The sequence below is a fragment of the Gorilla gorilla genome, chromosome 14 (genome assembly GCF_029281585.2).
Source record: "Gorilla gorilla gorilla isolate KB3781 chromosome 14, NHGRI_mGorGor1-v2.1_pri, whole genome shotgun sequence".
Taxonomy (NCBI): domain Eukaryota; kingdom Metazoa; phylum Chordata; class Mammalia; order Primates; family Hominidae; genus Gorilla; species Gorilla gorilla.
The window spans coordinates 78613008-78620612 of record NC_073238.2 but is presented as its reverse complement, the minus strand read 5'-3'; the positions used below and the strand labels follow the sequence as shown (position 1 = coordinate 78620612).

General features: G+C 32.2%; 1 long non-coding RNA gene across 1 annotated transcript; it reads right to left on the bottom strand.

Moving 5' to 3' along the window:
* Window positions 1-957: 957 nt before the first annotated feature.
* LOC129526254 (uncharacterized) lies at window positions 958-7164 on the bottom strand. Its single transcript, XR_008670872.2, has 5 exons — window positions 7105-7164; window positions 5770-5810; window positions 5229-5301; window positions 1113-1182; window positions 958-1007 (listed from the first exon to the last, which is right to left on the bottom strand). It is a non-coding gene; the product is annotated as an uncharacterized lncRNA (long non-coding RNA).
* Between the last annotated feature and the right edge of the window lie 441 nt (window positions 7165-7605).

The window sequence follows — 7605 nt, the reverse complement described above, 5'->3', positions numbered from 1 at the left end:
CTTAATTGCCTATTAACCTTTCCGGAAATCCATAGGATTATACTGCAATCTGACAGAATTCCATTAAAACTTCCTTCATGCTCAATAAGCACACCTTCTGTGTGCCACAGTGATGATGAAGGAATTGCATCAGGGTCTGTTGGTTCTCCAGGTCTCCTTTGAATTTATCCTAAAGTCGTTTTTTCAGTGTGTGTATGTGGTTTTTTTTTTTTTTTTTTTTTTGGTTGGGGGAAATGTTCAAGATTTACTTTTGAACAGACAGACAGCAGCATCACATAAGACTAACGAAGGTTCTGCACAGATCATACATTCACAGGACATTACTAGCTCAACAGCAAGAAAGTCACTGATGTGTTTTCTGTAACAATGTCCACCTCACAGTGTAAATAGGAACTATTATTGCGTTCACTTACAATTTTAGAGAAGACATAACTTGGAAAAAGTGGGACATCCTCAAGTCAGGTGCAATAACTAAGAAACAAAACTTTAGCTAACAATTTTGGATCCATGTTTCAATCAGGGCCTTCCACATAGAGGGGAATGACTTTTCTACCAGAAGTAAGAGTCTTTCTTTCTCCTTTCTTGTAAATTCATTACAATAATGTTTTGTATGCTCCATATTATTACGTGTACAAAAGAATAATTGTTTTCTAACAATTCTGTAGAAGATCTAATCTTATCTTGGTGTCTGCTTCATGGAAGACCTGTACTAAACAAAATGGTATCTTAATTTATAATAGCAAGAAGAGTCCCTACGGAGGAAAGAAAGAAGGATGTAAGCCTGAGAAACTATGCAGCCTTGAATTCATCAGATTATGCTTCTTATTGGGGTCTGAGGAGGGTTAGTCAAACATCCAAGGGGGTACTGACGTTGATAGTAAAACAAAAAAAAATTGGGGCAGAAGACAATAGAATGAAATTTTTACTTATTCATTTAGGTAAAATTTAACCCAAACACTCCCCTTTTGAATAATATGTACATAAACTTTCACAGCATCTCTAGAATCCTGTAAGAACACAGAAGTTATTTTATATCATTTTGTTTATGTGGTCAGATAAATTTTTCTACAAATGTGTAATAATAAATATTTTAAACTTTGCAGGCTACATACGAGTCTCTGTTGCTTCTTCATCTTCTTTGCATTCTTCTTCGCATTCTTCTTTTATCCTTTTTCCCTCCACCTTTTGAAAAATGAAATGTAAAAATATTTTTAACTTGCAGGTAGTACTAACTGAGGACAGGAACTAGAAAGTAGTTTGCTAATTCCAGCCTTCGATGGAAAGAAAGACAATTTCACTATCACATTATCAAATTTGAAAAAGAAAATAATCCAAATGGGGATTTAGATAAGAGCTCATCACAATCTCTGCGAAAAATTATGTAAACTTGAATTTCATCTTATGCTAACTTTTGACCTCATTCTCTCATTTTTTGGAAATCTCGCTGATACAGTTTGAATATATGTTCCTGCCAAATCTCATGTTGAATTGTAATCCCCAGTGTTGGAGGTGGGGCCTGGTGACAAATGCTTTGGTCATAGGGGTGGATCCCTTGTGGCTTGATGCTGTTCTCATAATAGTTCTCTCAAGTTCTCCTGAGATCCAGTTGTTTAAAAGTGTGTGCCATTCCCCACCCCCCATTTCTCTCTCTTGCTCCTGTTCTGGCCATTTGACATGCCTGGTCCTGCTTGATCTTCTGCCATGAGTAAAAGCTCCCTGAGCCTCCACAGAAGCCAAACAGATGCTGGTGACATGCTTGTACAGCCTACAGACCCATGAGTCAATTAAGCCTCTTTTTCTTATAAACTACCCAGTCTCGGGTAATTTATTAAGAAATTATTTATAGCAATGTAAGAATGCCCTAATACATTTATGTAACCAAACATGAGGTGGCTTTTAAAAAAACGAAGTACACACACAAACACACATACACACATTTGTATACACTTGCACATGTGCACACATGCACATACTCAACTATGTACTACATAATGTGTAATTTCTGGTGGGTTGCACAAAGCATGTTATATACACTTCAAGTAAGACCAATAGTTAAGTGGAAAAATAGAATTTTAGCCCCTGAGGGCTGGCTATTTATAGAGAGAACATTCACTTTGTGAGAACATGGGATTTTTAGCCTAAAAAATTATGGGACTATTATAAAACAAGACGGGAAGGAGAGAAATGTTAAGCAAAAAAGAAAATAATGCCTGGAAAATTGTCATCTTGCCTTTAAATCTCTCAAATTACTATTAAGTTTTATAATTTCAATTATGACTGAAATGTCATAAACCTAAGTTACAATATTATTTAAAAGTATATTGTATGACTATAATATGGGAAATTATAAAATGGCCTTATTACATAAGAGAAACATTTTTTTCAAATGAATCATGAATAGATATGTAGAGATTTGGAACTCTATAATTTCAAATGTCAAGTTGAAGAAGCAAGAGTTGAAGAAGGATGGGGCACTTCTCCTTTCATTATTGTATATTAAGTAAGGCTTTCAAAAGACAGAGAAATAATGGTCTTACCCTTAATTTGTAAAAATAAAAAATTTAATTGTGATATAAAATATAGTAAACTGCACAAAGTATAATGGATTTGCTCAGTGAATTTTTATGTATGTACACTCAAGAGTAACCTGAAATAAGATCAATTTATAAAATATTGATAATTTTCTGCAAAGTAGACTTTAGGAAAAGTGATATCTAATATGACTTTTGACAATTTGTATATTCTGTGACTCTATATAGAACATTTACTTTAACCTATTATATAAGAGGCATAAAATGAAAAATTTAGACAGTGTCACAAAAATAGTTTTTCTCATTTGTTTTAAATATATTCCATTCCTACTTTTAGTCACTTGACATTTAATCTCAAGATAGCTGAGGCTGTATCTGTGCCATGCCAAAATATTTGAGTGTGGCAAAGTAAAAAATCAATCAATACAGTCTTACAATAAGCCAGGCTTGTTGTGGTATATATAATCTTACTCTAATATCCAGAAAATCTGAAGAGTTTAGAAAAATATTTTTCTCTGCATACTGACTGATGCAAATGAAGACATTTATAATGCTGTCATAACCATAGCACATACAGAAAAAATGTTAATGTATTAATTACATCCCCAGCTCAACCTATCATTTGATTGCCATGATACGTAATTTTTGCTATTGGTCTACCAAAATACTATTTTTTATGCATTTTTGCTTTTATGAAAAAGAATTGGCCCAGTTTCCTACTTTCAAATTTTGACATTATGGTTTCTATCCATCTATGCTAAATAAAGCTAGTAAAATCCTCTAATTTTGCTACCTAAGACATGGCAAATTTATGTGACACAAGGTAAGTCACCTAACTTCTTTCTATATAAGAAATGCAAGAGAGCTATAAAAATAGATTTATTTTTTGATATTGTCAATTTAGTAGAGAGTGCCCTGATATTGCTCATTTCAGTCTAGTTGTTTCAATAACAGTAGTAACAAGAAGTAGCTTTTATCATTCTGGCATCATTAAGGTACCAAGACACAGTAAAATGAGATGCTTTTCATAGCACTTTAAGATGTATACTCTGATGTTCTGTAAGTCAGATAAGAGAGTGGCTGAAACTATTTGTGATTTCTAAATCAAGGAAAAATATGCAATAGAAGCAAATTAAACTTATAGAATACAGGAGGGCAAAAGTGATGAGATTTCCCATGTATTAAGTGGACACTAAAGACATTAATTTTAATAAAATGGGATTAAAAGTGTCTCATTCAAGAGGATTCCCTGTCATGGTGAAGTTTCTCCTACAGGAAGAGACTATATACTGTTCACATGCAAGCATAAGCCAAGGGGACCATGATATCACCAGAGAGGGCACTACCTGTTCCAAGGAAATCGTGTCATAGGTCCCTGGATGCTCTGAGCAACCATTAAAAACAAAGTATGTAGGTCATCTTATACTATTATAAAATAGTAATTAAGATTTTGTTTTTGTTTACATCTTCCTCTGCATTAGTTTGTTCTCACACTGCTATAAAGAACTAATAAAGATTGGGTAACTTATAAGGAAAAGTTGGCTCAAAGTTGAACAGGTTATACAGGAAGCATGGCTGAGGAGGCCTCAGGAAACATACAATCATGGTGGAAAACGAAGGGGAAGCAGCGCATCTTCACATGACCAGAGCAGGAGGAAGAGAGAGAAGTGGGAGGTGCTACACACTTTCTCATGAGAACTCACTCACTATCATGAGAACAGCTAGGGGGAAATCCAACCCCATGATCCAATCATGGCTCCTCCAACACCTGAGATTACAGCTCAACAAGAGATATGGGAGGGGTCACAGATCCAATCCTCATCACCCTCTGTATGTCAACCTGGAGGAAATAAAGACAGAAGAAGAGCTAGGGGTGGGAAGAGAAAGAACCCTGAGTGTATATCACCTCCTTTCCCATTGCAGGTTTCCTAGTCAGATTCAAGCATGAGCCAACCCAAGGGAAAATGCTGTAAACTGAGTGTGCCATGAAAGTTTTTCTCAAATTTAGATTGAACTGGTTACTTCAATATGTACTTAAAAGTGAAGTAAAAGCTATGAAATTTACTCAAGATATCAACCATGGGTAGGAAAGAAATACAAAAAAAGTTGTAGGTTCAAATAACAAAGGTGGCAGGAAAAAGGAAGACAGTTTGTTGTTTACCAGCAAGGGGTCCATCTCATTAAGTAAGCTAGTTATAAATAAATTTAGACTTACTATTTTTCTAATATGAAGATTTGTACGTGGCAAATATGAAAAGAAACTGAGATTGTAATTTTTCTGACATTTTGAAAATATACTAAAGGGTATGATAATTTCCTATTTCAATTTAATGGAAGACAAGACTAAATAATTAAATGCTTTATAAGAAAGTACACTTAAAAATCAGAACATGTTTATTTTAACAAGTAGATTGAAAATAGACATGTTGATTCTTTAAAATCTTTTATGGCCAAGAAAACATAAATGTTTTATTATAATAAATAAAAAAATATATATTTTTCAGAATAGCCTTGTACAAATGAGAACTTCTTTTTACAAAATTTTTTGATTAGCTATATTAAGAGAGACATATTGTAAAAAAAAAAAAAAGAAGTATTTACTGGCCAATCTCTCATTAATAAAATACTACAAATTAGGAAGAGGAAAGAAAATAATCGTTTGACAAAGATAACAAACAATAACAACAACAAAATTACCTTTTGCTGAAAATTTTATGATCTTGTCAAGTTTCCTTAAATATTTATTTTGACCCCTTGTAATCCAAAAGACCTGTAGACATGTTTAGAAAACTAATGAATTGAATGAACTTGGGTAGTTAGATCAGGTGTAAGAAAGTAGTTACAAGATGAATCAGCTCTGGGAAGCTAATGTGCAGTATGGTGGCTATAGCTAATGACAATGACAATGTACTCTTTACTTGACATTTGATAGGAGAGCAGTTAAGTGCCTTCACCACACACAAACACACATTTACACAAATAATAACTATGAGTAGTGATATGTTGATGTGAATGTGACAATCATTACACAATATATATGTATATGCATCAAATCATCTTGCTGTGCATCTTGAATGTATACAACCTTTATTTGTTAATTAGATATTTTTAACAATGAGGAAGTTGTGTCCAGGATGAAAGCCAATAATCTTTACCAATATCAAAGCCATGAGAGAAAAATCCTAAAGGGATTAGGACGATGATAGATTTTTACCTTGTTCTCAAATCACTCACTTACCATAAGGCACCAAGAGAAAATCCTGATTCTGAGTGTTTTGTCTGAATGAAGAAAAATTATGATAATAATATTATGGCAATAATGATTTTATAAGTATATACATATAGAGATATATATATTATTATTGGGAAATGAAATAAACTGTCAGTAAAAAAATTCAACAATTTCAATAATTACATGTGATCATGAAATTATATACAACTATTCATTAGTAGTATATTTCATATAAAATATTTGTTAAGTTTTGACTTGTAAATTGTCTTGTCATTTTTTTCTCTTTAAAACTCAAATCCAAACCACAAGTAAACAGAGAGAAAATTTAGGAAGACAACTAGAAATAATTCAAGAATTAGATTTACTTTCTTGTAGCCATAGAATTAGGTTCAGTGAAAATTTGTATTTTTTCAAACATGATTTACCTTAAGCAAACATAAGGAACAGAATTTGTCATATAAATAATCTAGTGACCAGTTCTATGGGTCCTTATTTTTATAATGCTTTTAAATAAATAAATGTCTCATAGTGATATATAATTTATCTTTATGAACAATAAAAATGAATAATTTGTCCAGGGTTGAAAAATGAAAGAGGCAGAAGACTACTAGTTACATTACACATATTTAACAATTATTATTTAATGTTGCTTGTCTTGACATATTTGCTAAATCATATCAACTCTTAAATTGAATTAAATTTGGCCTAAAGCTGCTTCTGTATGTAGTGAACTGTAACCTAACCTAGTATGTAAAAAACTGCAAGTGAGCTTGAGAATATATTCTTTTAACAAGTAACCAGCTGCTAAGCTTTCAGCCAGTCAGAGCTTTCAGCTAATCACAGGCTGCAAACTGGTCAAACAAGTTCAAATAAAGTAAATGCTGAGCTGTAGCCAATCAAGCTGTTTCTGTATGTCACTTTTTTTTTCCCCCTCTTTATAAATACTGCTTGCCCACTTGCTGGGTGAAGTTCTGTGAACTTTTACTCCTTCAGGGTGCTGCCAAGTTTGTAAATTTTTTCTTTGCTCAAATAAATTCTGCTAAATTTAACTTAACTATAATGAGAAAAATATCATGTCAGTTTATTAACTCATAATTAAAAGCAGGTAAAATTTTCATTGCTCTAAGCAAAATGTCACCAATATCATAAACAAAAGGCAGAATTCTCAAGATGGACAATCAAGTACTGAACAAAAGAATGCTCTATTGGGTTAAATATAAATAAATATAATCCTAATTTACTGCAGACCCTAAGCATTTTAGGATGCATTGTTTATGTGTCTTCTCATTGTCATTGTACTGAGTATGAGAAAAATGAGTTGAGAAAATTATTTAATTGTACTTGTTATAGTAGTCAATAAAGCTTGATTTCATTGAACAGTGTTGCAGCTGTAAAGTTTCCTGAAAATAAAATAATGAAAAATTTCATTTATCGTATAACACTGGCTCAATTTATAGGTTAAATATACTGATATGATTTAATGTGATTTTATATAAGGTTAATTTAGCAAATAGGAACAAAAGTGTGCCAGTATGCCAATATGAACTGTGTGTGAAAAGCAAGTTGTAGAGCAATATGTATAATATAATTTCATTACTATAAAAATACACAGACACATGCTTTAGTACAGAAAGACTTGTTACCACATAGGGAGAAGAAGGTGTGGGAATTTAGGAAATTTTATTTTTATTGCTTTGTAATCTTTTAATTATATTCATTCATTAATAGACTATATTTTGAACTTCTTTTTAAAAAATATGAAGCTACAAAAGGTATTGAAAAATTAGATATTCAGAGTTCTCAAATAAAGTTAGATACAGATCTTCAACTATGCATAGAAAT